This window comes from Beta vulgaris, chromosome 8, assembly GCF_026745355.1.
Source record: "Beta vulgaris subsp. vulgaris cultivar EL10 chromosome 8, EL10.2, whole genome shotgun sequence".
NCBI classification, from domain to species: Eukaryota; Viridiplantae; Streptophyta; class Magnoliopsida; order Caryophyllales; family Amaranthaceae; genus Beta; species Beta vulgaris.
In genome coordinates, this window is record NC_079209.1 from 17,215,720 (window position 1) to 17,228,108 (window position 12,389).

The 12,389-nt window shown below is 35.5% G+C and overlaps 1 pseudogene; it reads right to left on the reverse strand.

Moving 5' to 3' along the window:
- Window positions 1–6,555: 6,555 nt before the first annotated feature.
- LOC125491520 (cysteine-rich receptor-like protein kinase 44) overlaps window positions 6,556–12,389 on the reverse strand; it is a 6,142-nt pseudogene continuing 308 nt past the window's right edge.

The window sequence follows — 12,389 nt, forward strand, 5'->3', positions numbered from 1 at the left end:
TGCTTATTTTTGGGACTAACTTGGAACAAGTGGAAAGAACCAAAGTCTTTCTCCTCTAGCTTCTCCATGAAAGATTTGGGTGAAGCGGATGTTATTCTAGGTATTAGAATAATAAGAGGGAAAGGGTCGTTTTCTTTATCACAATCTCATTATATTGAGAAAGTGGTCAAGAGGTATAATGAGTCAAATTCGACTCATTTTGCTACTCCTATGGATCCTAGTATTCACTTGGTTCCGAGTAGTGGTACTCCAATTTCACAATTGGAGTATGCAAGCTTAATTGGAAGCTTGATGTATGCTATGACTAGCACTCGGCCGGATATAGCCTTTGCTATTGGCAAGCTCAGTAGTATACTAGTAATCCTAGTATGTTGCATTGGCAAGCATTGAGAAGAGTGTTAAGGTACTTGAATAAGACCTTGGATTATGTCATAACATACAAAAGAGAACCTTCTATCTTAGAAGGGTACTCGGATGCTAGTTGGATTTCGAATAAGGAAGATTATTCATCCACTAGTGGTTGGGTGTTTCTTCTTGGAGGAGGTGCTATTTCATGGGCATCCAAGAAGCAAACATGTATAACGGATTCCACTATGGCATCGGAATTCATTGCTTTGGCTTCTTGTTGCCAAGAAGCGGAATGGCTAAGGAATGTGTTGAGTGAGGTGGACCTATGGGTGAAACCTATGTCACCTCTTGCTATCCATTGTGATAGTGCATCAACCATAGCTAAAGCATATAGTGAAGTCTACAATGGCAAGTCAAGGCACATTGGAGTTAGACATAGCTATGTGCGGGAAATGATAAGGAATAGTTGTATAACTATTAATTTTGTTCGGTCTAGTTTGAACCTGGCGGATACGTTTACAAAACCGTTGTCAAGGGAACTAGTGAACAAAATGAACAAAGGGATGGGTCTTAAGCCTATTGATCAACCTATGGTGAAGGAAAACTCTATTTGATGTCTAATACAACGTTAGATCTCAAATTCAAGGAGGATAGTACTTCTCTTAGAGGTTGGGAGCACTTGTTTAATACATCCCAAGGTTAGTGCTTGTTGCTACAATGATAAAGAGGTTGAATGTTTATTCTTAATAAATCTTTGATAAAAATGCTCAATTGTAGGAGCATGTTCGGAAAGATTTACCTATGTAAGCTAGAAGTTTGGCCGCTTCATCAAGTCTTAGGCTTGACTTGGAATGCTTATGAATGGATATGGACACCAAGGCTTCATAGGTGTCGGAGGTTTAAGAACCTAGTTTATGTTTGTGTGTATTAGTAACTTCAATAATTTGTAATGGTTATATGATTCAAAGCTTTGTCTATCATTATGATCTAAATTATTGTAAAGATTACTTTTACTAAATGGAAATTCAATCGTTAGATATTTCCATGACGCGTCTTCTGCCTTGGAATGCGAAAAAATGCCTTGACGGTTTATATCCGTTGTGATGTTTCGTTGATCATTTTAATGACTTTTAAGGTCCTTAAATCAGTAGATTAAAGGCCTTTGATGAGTGATTAAGATGGGGGTTATGTGATTAACCACTCTAGTCAATGAAAGGTTGATTATGCTTATATAACCTTGGGATTCCTATGAGTGAGGGGTTACAAGAAAATCAGATTTTCTATACTCTAAAATACTTCTTGCTTTGCTTAAGAGAAACCTTGCAATCTTCTCTTGAGTGTTCTTCACAAACACAAAAACACAAGTTCTTGTTGATTCACTTAGAAGATCATATAAGTGGATTGTTTCTCTCCATTGTATCTCATTAGTTATTTCGTGGTAACCCGGTGATCCTAGAGGGGCGAAATTAAACTAATAGGAAAGCGTAGTTTCCGTGCCTTGGAGTGGGATATCCGGTTCTCTCATTGATCACATCTAACAATTTCTTACCATGTTTACAACTAGTCAACTCACTTGCATTTTTCCTTTATTAGAAATATGAGTGGTATGATCATCTTCAAGGTCAACAAAGCCTTCGAAATCCACTTCTACAACATTTCCCTCATTAAATACTAGAACTCGAAGAGGTTGAGAAGAAGCTACATGATTCTATTCCACAACATTTGTATTAATATTAGATTGTTCTCCTTCCATTTACTACAAACAAAGGAGAAAAATAGTTATAAATTGACAAGCATGAAAACTAATATATTTTGCAATAGAAAAAAAAGGAATTAAATACAATAGAGCGGATTGTTTTTTTAGTTAGGATATGAAACATCAAAATAGACAATGATTTTTTAATTATAATGGTTTAATAATAAAAGGACTTTAGATAATTTTTTGCACAGAAATTTGCATAGTAACTTTGACCAGACTGGCCTGAGTTATAAATATAAATATATTAGACCTTGAGTTAAAAATATGATGAGTTGCAGACTTACAGAAAGTTACAACAGCATGCTAGCATATATTATAAACCATTATAAAATTAGACTTGTCGTACCATACAATATAATTACACAAAAAAATGAATGGAGTTCTTCTAATATGATATTAAACTAATAATTTTTCATTATAGCAAGTTAATCTACTGCTATACACAATACAACAAAAAGGATCAAAACAATAACACAAAGACAGTGAACTGGCTATCTACTCCTACATGTATCACTACCAAATTATCATTGCAAGTGTGAAGTGTCTACTCCTACATACAATAGCACAAAATAGATAAATGACTAAAAAAAATTAAAATACAATGAATGACTAAAAAAATTGAATGCAGTTCGGAATTTAATAACCTTAAACAAAACCCGCAATAATAAAATCTGCAGTGATTAAATAAAACAATTGAATTATGCATGGTTGGTTATAATACTATATCTTCGGCTGCAATTGAACTGCCGGCGAGGAGGAGGATAAGTCCGAGCAGGTGGAGGCTGGAAGGAGAAGAGAGGTGGTTGCCTGGTTGGTTACTAGTTAATGTAGAAGAAGAGGCAACAACCAACAAGAGGAAAAACTAATTGTATTAGGATTAAAAGTATAATATTGTATTAGGGAGTAGGGACATTAGGGTTAAAATTATATTTCGTTAACTGTTAATTAGTAATTACCAATTTAAATTCAATTTTTTTCAAAGAAAAACGGATCTACGGGTCGGATCCATATTCGGACCCGCTTTTGAAGGGGTAGATCGGGTCCAATTTTTTGAGATCCATATCCTTAAAAACGGATCTGGATCTGCGAATCTGGAGCGGGTTCAAGATCGACTTCCAACTTATGTTGGACAATTGAGATTTTAATCATGAGCCAAGTTCAGGGAAACTCGTCCTAAAACTGAAAGTTGGAAGATTATGATTTTAGTCACTAAGTCCAAGTCTAGAGGTGCTAGTCCTAAAACTGAATGTTGGACGATTATAATTTTATTCACAGCTAGAGTCCAGAGGTACTCGTCCAAATGTGATTGTCCTAGAAGTTCCACGCCTTAGCCACTCCCATCTTTCTGGAACGGAGCTCGTCCGAGCTTTTTAGACGAGGTGTGTTCCAACAAGGAGAGCGACCATCATAGGTCGTCCTTCTATGGTGCCTAGTTTGAAGTTTTCAATTAGTTTTTAATGAGAATTTAAATCATGCTTTCACTTGCTAGCTTTGTTGAAAATGACTGCTTCCATGATTATCATTTTTGGCCGACTTCCTTTAGGTGGTAACATTTGTCTTGTAGTATTGGTTCCCTTACTAGGGTCGTGACTAATTGGTCGACCTTGCTTTTGAAAATAATATATCTTTACCAAGGTTTATCATCTTGAGGTGGACTTCTTTTAGGTGGCAATATTCATCTTGTAATAATGTTTCCCTTACTAGGGATTATTGTGACTTGATGGACCTTCCTTATGAAAATAATATACCTTTACTAAGATTTATCATATTTGACCATCTTCCTTTAGGAAGCAATGTATTCATTTTGTAGGAAAGTTGTATTGACTTACTTCCTTTATGCGTTATGCGTTTCTTCAATTTTTACCTATGTTACTGTCACTTGAATATCAATGATTAACCAGTGGTAAAATGCCCCAAAGTGAATGATTTAAATAAAATAGAGAAATAATAATGAATATAAAGAGAAGGTAGAAATTGTATTATGTGAATTTTACTTGGCAAAGAACCAAGGTTTATACATACATTCCTAATTGTTTTTTTTTTTGTGTGTGACACTTTTTCTATTTACAAACTACCATTGTTCAAAATTGCATTCTATTAATTTTAGTATTTTATTAAAGTGTTCGAGTTCCAAGTTCGCTGTATGGGTCATCCATCTAGATCTTGACGACGAAATGTTCCATCTCTTACTTCTTCCACAAAGAGGTAATAAGGTCCTTCCCAGTTTATTGTAAGTTTTCCAAGTTTCTTGGCTCGTCCTATGACTTCCATATTCCTTAGGACTAAGTCTCCCACTTTTAGCGATCGTCTGGTGACTCTCTTGCTAAATTCACGAGCTTCTACAATTGTATTCTTAGCAATGCGTTGCCTCTTACCTTTGGTAGCTGATCTACAGTAGTGTGCAAGGTGGTCCAGTTGACCTCTTTTGTGTACAACATCACTCTCACAGTTGGGGGTGTTCATTAAAAATCAAAACTGAAAATCCGTACTGAAATACCAAAAAATCGGTCTAAATGGGTGGTTACCGTACCGACAAAAAAAAGCTTTAATGGTACGATTATTGAACCGGTAAAATTAACGGTTAAATGGTACAGTTGCTGTTATGATTTTTGAGTGAATGGTTAACCGAAATATTTTTTTCTCTATGTAATTGTTATGAAACATTTTCAAACAATTACATTATTTCTAACATTTGTTGCTAAGTTACAACAATTAGAGGAAGTATGTAATTATATGAAAACTCAAGTACTAATATAAACACTATAATTAGCAAATGAAGTGAATTCTTAGTTTTAGTTATGTTTTTCAATTGATTTATTATCCACTTTATAATACATTTTATGTTAGAGTATATATAATATTGAAATATATGCAAAAAAAATTGAAAATATATATGTATACATAATAGTATAACTTAAATAACGGTAAATGGTTAACCGGAAAACCGTATCGAAAAAACGGTTAACCGCTCAAGCGGTAACCGGTCTAAAAGGTTACGATTATGGTTCGCAAAAAGAGCGAGCCGAAACTTCCGGTTACCGAACCAAAATATTGTTTCGGGACGGTTAACCACCCATGAACACCCCTACTCACAGTGGGCTCTTCAATCTCAATGGGCAACAAAACCTCAGTTTTATAAACTAGCATGAAAGATGTCTCGCTCGTGGAATTCTTAGCCAAACCGGGTTATAATGTTCTTCCAAATGAAATTCTTGACATTATTGGTAGTTATTCCTCATACGGCCTCCGCTTCTACCCACTTAGTAAAATAATCAATAGCTACAATCACAAACTTTTTTTGTCCACCAGGCATAAGAAAAGGTCCAAAGATATCCATGCCCGATTTAGTAAAAGGTAGAGGGAACAAAATGGGAGTCAGGTAATTGGACGGCCTCTGGTGTAAGTATCCATGCGTCAGACAACTGTCACATTTCTTAGCATAAGCAAGGACATCTTCTTTTAAAGTAGGCCATTAGTACTTGGTTTTTTTTACCAATACTTCTCGCTCCGAACCTACAACAAAGGAAACCAACCTTGGAGGTTTGGGTGATGGTCCCCCCTCCGAAGCTTAAGTAAGTTTAGGTAATGAAACATGTTTAGTGATAGAGAGAGAAAAAGAATACTCCCTCCGTCCCAAAATACTCTTAACACTTATCAATGTACGTAGTTTTAGATGATAAGTTTTTGTTTGGTTATCAATTGTTATTTTATTGAAAAGTAGATGTGATATGAGTTACTAGTTAGTAAAAGTAGTATTATTTTATTTTAAGGAGAAAGAATATGGGCCATAATTAGAGTTGGTAGTTAATAAGAGTGGTATTTTGTTTAGTTGTAGGAGAGAGAGTGTGGGTCAATAGTTAAAAGGTAGAATGATTAAAATAATAGTGGGTCATATCCCAAAATAGAAATGTAAAGAGTATTCTGAGACAGATAAGAAAGAAAAGTATAGAGAGTATTTTGGGACGGAGGGAGTATGTTTTAATACAGTAATGGCACAATATTTAATAATCTACCTTTCAACTGATTTTAAGGGAATTACTTATAATGTTTGGAATCGGAAAGCTGACATTTGATGTCACTTTAAAATATGAGCATTTGATTGGCTGAGCAATTTGAATTCGCCATATGATAGACAATAATTGGAAGTTTTAATTCACCCAATCATATGCAGTCATTTTTTTGGCAATTGGGTTTGATTATCCCTTCTTTCTTAAATGAGCTTAAAGCATGAAAGGATTAATACCTTTCAAAATGTCATATTTTCCTCCATTTTTAATAAAATATGGAGACCTCTAATTATTCCACGAATGATCATGATATCAATAACAATAAGAATTAATTTTTAAATATAAGAATAATGAATTTTGAATTGATTGTCTAATCTGAACTTATTATTTTTATTTGATCTGATCTGATTTAAAATAAGTTAAAATAAGACGAATTGAACGTGGCCGAAGTACTATTTAAATAGTCCATGCTTAAGTATACAAATTTTAACTTACAATTGCAATGACTATAAATACGGCTATGCTTTCTACCTAGGTTCAGGTTCAGTAATTGACACATCATTTATTGACCAAGGTGTTGACTTGCTCGATGATTGGATTGAACCAATCTCCTTGGAAATTTTGGACTTCTCTATTGTTTTTATGAAGAAACCTGGTGCTTCTGGCACGGGAAGGGTGACTGAGTGGCTGTCTAAGGTGAGAACTATTGTCGCCATACTAGGTCTATCGTTTGCGGATTCCTGAACACATATCAATCCAAGGTGTACACATCGCATAATTTCGTCCATTGAGCACGAATCCCTTATTGTTGGATCAACAAATTCCAGAATCATGCCATCTCTCCATTGTTTCCATGCCTGCAATATTATATTACGGTTGTTAAAACCTAGGCAAAAAAATCATCAATTTTTTTTCCATCAACACTATAAAACTAAGTACTTACATGACAAAGAAGGTCCTGTGTATCCCCTGACTCATAATATGTGTTATTTCTCCTACCACTGATAATTTCCAGCACTAAGACACCAAAACTATATACATCTGATTTATTAGAGAATTGCCCGTTCATTGCATATTCTGGAGACATGTAGCCACTGCACATACAAAGTAATAGTTATGCGGTAGCACATATTTCATTTTCTTTTCTTCGTATAAATTAGTTTTCATTGAATTAGGTACTTGTCAATAATAATTTTGGAAAACTCACTAAGTTCCGACAACCCTGCTTGTATTGCCTTGGGTTTGATCCACTCCAAATATTCTTGCCATTCAAAAATCAGCAATTTTTGGGTTCATATCAGCATCCAACAAGACATTACTTGCCTTAAGATCTCGATGTATAATTCGAAGTTGAGAATCATGATGGAGATAAAGCATCCCTCGAGCTATGCCTCCTATAATTTTATAGCGTGTTGTCCAGTCAAGAAGTCCTTGATTTACCGGATCTGTACATTATAATTGTAGAGGTTAATTATATAGTGTTATATATTTGAACTAAGATAACCAAATTGAATGTTTCAAACTAAATAACGGGATATGAAATTTACTATACCAAAAAGAAAATTGTCAAGGCTCTTGTTGGGCACATATTCATATACAAGTAACTTTTCTTGTCCTTCCAAACAAAATCCGAAAAGCCTCACCAAATTCCTATGTTGAAGCTTGGCTACTAATACAACCTCATTTTTGAATTCTTGTACTCCTTGAGATGAGTTCATAGACAACCTCTTTACTGCTATCTCTCGCCCATCAGACAGTGCGCCCTAGGGGGAAAAGCAAATGGAAATTTGTTTACATTAAAGGTAAGATTGAGATACTACCCCTTGTGCCCCGCAATCTATTAGATAAGGGCATGTCTGTGCTAGATTACCCTCTTATTTCATCGTCACTTCATTACCATTAATTAGTTAAGCAAGGGAACAGTAGAAATTACAAGATCATATGTACTATGTTGGGGAAGATAAAAACTTGTACGGACAGGGATAATACTATAAAGTCTGCATTTCCATCTTACTCACCTGTCTCAATTCTAAATCAATTACATCATCAGAATATTTTCCATCTTACCTTATATACACCACCAAATCCACCTTCACCCAATTTGTTCTCCTCGGAAAAATTGCTTGTTGCAGACTGAAGAGTTGTTAGATCATATTGCAAAGACTCGACAGTTGTAAAATCCTCAACTACAACATCCAAGGAAACAATAACTCAGTCAGCAAAAAAAGCATTCCGTCTTTCTATTTTTCTCACATCCAGGATGCATCGAAATAATTACGCTTACCCCTTTCAACAACAGGAGCATGCGTCTTGGTTTTCTTGTATTTGGCGCAACAAACACATATAAGAATTAGTGCTGCTAAGACCACCACTACAGGAACGACAATGGCAATAATGACCTTTGCTGAGACATTACTTTCTGCATAGAAACATGTTACATCGCATGAACATGAATTTTGTTACAAGTCAACAATTGGTAGAACAACTGAACAAGAACATTAATTTGAATCTACTAAACTCTTTTTTTCTTCCTATTTTTTGTTTAGTAAATTCTAATAAACTATGAGGAACTTAAATGAATTTACATGAGCTGCCTTCGCTTAATTTAAGCATACATCTTATATGCTACTAGGATAGATAAAGAGAAATATGCTTTAACTCGCACGATCTTGGCCATGTTTTTTAACTCATATATTTGATTCTCATATGTGCAAATAGTGCAAGGTTGGGCAGAGGAGGGGTAAATGATAGAAAATGAGACATTGGAGAGAAAAATGGCAGCAAACAGCCAAACACAACCCGGATGAAAAGAGGTGGAAATTAACGGTGTATTTGGTGGAAAAATATTTCCAATGGAAAGTGCTTTTCCATGAAAACCATTTTCTAGAGGAAAACTCGAATCTAAATTGATTGTGCGGGATAACTTTCCTTTGAACCCATTTTTCCTTGTTTATGTTGTGGCATTATTTCATGGGGTTTTTTTGTCAGAAAGGACCTAATAAAATACAAGTTTTGTGGGGAAGGATCTAATAAATTTTTTTTTGTCAAAAAGGACCTAATAAAATACTTCCAATTGTGAACAGGAACCACTTTATGAATTTCCGACCAAATTTACCATTTACCGACGTTGACCCTTTTTTTTTTACGTAGTTGACTCTTTAAAGTTTTGTTCCTATTTTAACTGGCCCAAACATATTGGATTCTCACACTTTCCTCCGAACAGCGCAATCTCCATTGAAGGGAAGCATCAACCTATTTGATCTTATCCTGCAACCTTCATCAAATCCAAGGTATGTTTTGCTCTTCAAATCTAGGGCTGGCAATGATGCGAGTCGAGCTCGAGTTTGACTAAACTCGACTCGAACTCGAAAACTCATACTCAAACTCGACTCGACTCGAAAACTCGCGAGTTTCAAATTTTCAAGCTCGAACTCGAACTCGAAACCTAAACTCGAACTCGAGCTCGAACTCGAACTCGTTTCAAGCTCGAACTCGTTTCAAGCTCGAACTCAAACCGTTTCAAGCTTTTTGGTCATTTGATATAGTTCTATTTTTTATAGAAGAAATTCTTTACTTTGCTTTTTGGTCATTTTATACACTTTTTTTTCATTTTTTTAAAAAGAAAAGTACAAGTATTTTTATAGAAAAAAATAAAGTTAAAATTTCTTAAAAACAATTAAAAGTATATATATACATATAAAATTTTATCGAGTATCTCACGAGTTTCTCGAGTCGAGTATTGAGTTGCTCGACTCGACTCGTTAACCTGTCGAGTCGAGTTCGAGCTCGAGTCGAGCTTTGACCGAGCCGAGTTCGAGTAGCTCGCGTGCTGTCTCAACTCATTGCCAGCCCTATTCAAATCTCTCTCTCAATGTTTAAGGGTTTTTGAAGTTTAGGGGTCCTATTATACGTTTTTCCCAAAATCGCAAATTAGGGTTCTTAATTTTACGATAATTTCTCTTCTCCTCCTAATTTTACGGCAATAGAAACAGAACATTAAAGAGTCGACTAGGGGTAAAAAAAAGGGCCAACGTCGGTAAATGGTAAATTTGACCGGAAATTCATAAAGTGGTTGCTGTTCACAATCGGAAGTATTTTATTAGGTGCTTTTTGACAAATTTTTTTTTATTAGGTCCTTTTCCACAAAACTTGTATTTTATTAGGTCCTTTCTCACAAAAAATCCTATTTTATGTGGTGGGGAAAAATATGGCTTCCCTTGCCTGTCTAGGAAGAGTAATTTTCTACATTTGAAAAATGAAGTTCAACCCATATATTCACTTCGTTGATCGGGTCCAAACCAAACATAAGAAAGTGAGGAATATAATTTTCTAGAAAATCACTTTCGTTCGGTCGTCGTTCCAAATCTCTATTACATAAGGGAAGGGGGGAGCAATGGTGTCCTCTTTTGAAACGCCTATTTTGCCCCCTTCCCTTTCTAAATTACAAAAGGAATGTCAAAATCAAAATCGACACTCAAAGAAAACTACCGAAAATAAATTTACAACACTCACTCACAAATCACTTAAAAAAGAAACTTTACAAATCACACATACAATTGAGAAAATCACGCAAATCACTCAAATAATCAGGAAACTTTATTAAAATTTAAAATTAACATACAAACTAAAACTAGCTAATAACCTATAACGTCAATACATACAAAAACATTTACAAAAATTTACTTACAAATCACTATTCTCAAGAACCATTCACAACTAATGGTGGGTCATGATAAAAAATAGAGGTGTATTTGTAGTGAAATCAAAATTTAGAAGTTACACAAGGAAAAAAAAAATTTACTTTTTTATAGTGTTTCCTATATATAATGAAACTTTTACATATATTTGGACCTGTTTTTTTCTATTATATAATAGCAATTGATTATCAAGGTAAAAAGATTTATGTAAAATATTATTCAAGAATTAAAGTACAACATATCTCTATTACATAAGGGAATGGGGGAGCAACGGTGTCCTCTTTTGAACTGACTATTTTGCCCCCCTTTCCTTTCTAAAAATGAATAAAACCAAAAAAAAAAGAACATGGTGATATTTAGTAAAGAAGATCATAATTATTATAAAAGAACATGCGCATATAAGACTTGAGAAACAAAAAACTAATCAAAATCACAAAAGAACACGGAAGAATTTTATTCACAAAATGAAGGTGAACTTAAATATTAACTTGAATTTCCAGTTTATCTACTACTTAGTATTAGGCCTAAAAATATCATCGCACGGCGCACGCATCGCGTGCACAAAAGGCTAGTGGTATCATAAGAAAGCCAGTGAAGAATACCCTAAAGCTCTTAAAATTAAAAATGAATCAAATAGTAGAATTAATTAAGAGAGTTAGACAAATTAGTGATGTAAGATTTGAGAGACAGTGGAATAAAAGACAGACTACGGAAAACCCAAATCCAAAATTATAGGCCAAACATTGGCTGGGCCCAGAAACCCGATTGACCAATTGGGTCCTAGCGTGAAAGTAGCAAGTAAGGAGGCAGAAATTGACCCAGCCGGACCACTTTCTTTAGTCAAACCCCGACCCGGCCAATGATTACCTATGAAAGTAGCAAGTAAGGAGGCAGAAATCGACGTACCAGAGTTGGTGGAATCACCAGTGGGTGACTGTCGGGGAGGTAGCGGCAACGGCTGAGGTGGTGTTGCTAGGGACGACAAATCAAAGAAAGCATTAATCTCATATCGGATAACACAGCTTGGCTGCAACACCTGTCCACCCAGAGTCACCATCAACTGGCCAATACCATTCTCCAAGCATCTATTACAATCACTAGCGCTCAAGTCCGGCGTACACTGACCCAACCCATATATCGTTTGCAAACTCGTATAATCTACGGTATCTGTCGCAAATTTCTTCTGCGATCCACCACTTGCAGCTCGGACAACGATGTTGTTTCTCAACATGTTCCCCAGAAGTTGCTCGAACCGGGTTGAGTTCCCCGTTACATTATTCACATTCCAATACATTATGGACGGCGATTCATCCATTCTACCGAAAAATGATTGATTGGAATACCTTACCATACAATAGTCGTACCACATGATGGCAACTTTTCTGTTTGGACATGTGTTTGGAAGGTCGGTAGTAGTAGCCGTGGTAACGCAATCTTGGCACGAGCTAGTGTTCTGATCCCCGCGACAGAGGAAGTGGCCAAAAACTTCTTCACTTTCGTTGTTGTCATTGCCAGAAGCCGCTTGATGGTAGCCGCTGGGGTTGGTGGTATTGGACGATAGATATCGGAAGAGGGTGT